Below are 293 nucleotides of genomic sequence, written 5' to 3' on the forward strand. Positions count from 1 at the left end.
AGGCTGTGGGGAGCTAAGGGTTAACCCCCCCTCAAGCTGGTGGCAGTGGGGGGGCAGGTTGCCCTGTGCCCAAAGGGCACTGATCCTGGTGCCCACCCCCATCTGTTAACCCCTTGCCTGCCCTGTCCTGGGATGGGGGGTTGACCCCCCATCCCCCCCAAAGCTGTGGTGCCTTAGGCTGGGTCTGGGCTCAGCACCGGTGTGGGGTGGGGGGGGAGCACCTGGGACAGAGGCCTCTGCTTTGGGGGGGCTCCATCCTGTCATTATTTTGGTAGGGTCTCTTCTGTTGGGGG

The sequence above is a fragment of the Alligator sinensis genome, unplaced genomic scaffold (assembly GCF_000455745.1).
Source record: "Alligator sinensis unplaced genomic scaffold, ASM45574v1 scaffold1065_1, whole genome shotgun sequence".
NCBI classification, from domain to species: Eukaryota; Metazoa; Chordata; order Crocodylia; family Alligatoridae; genus Alligator; species Alligator sinensis.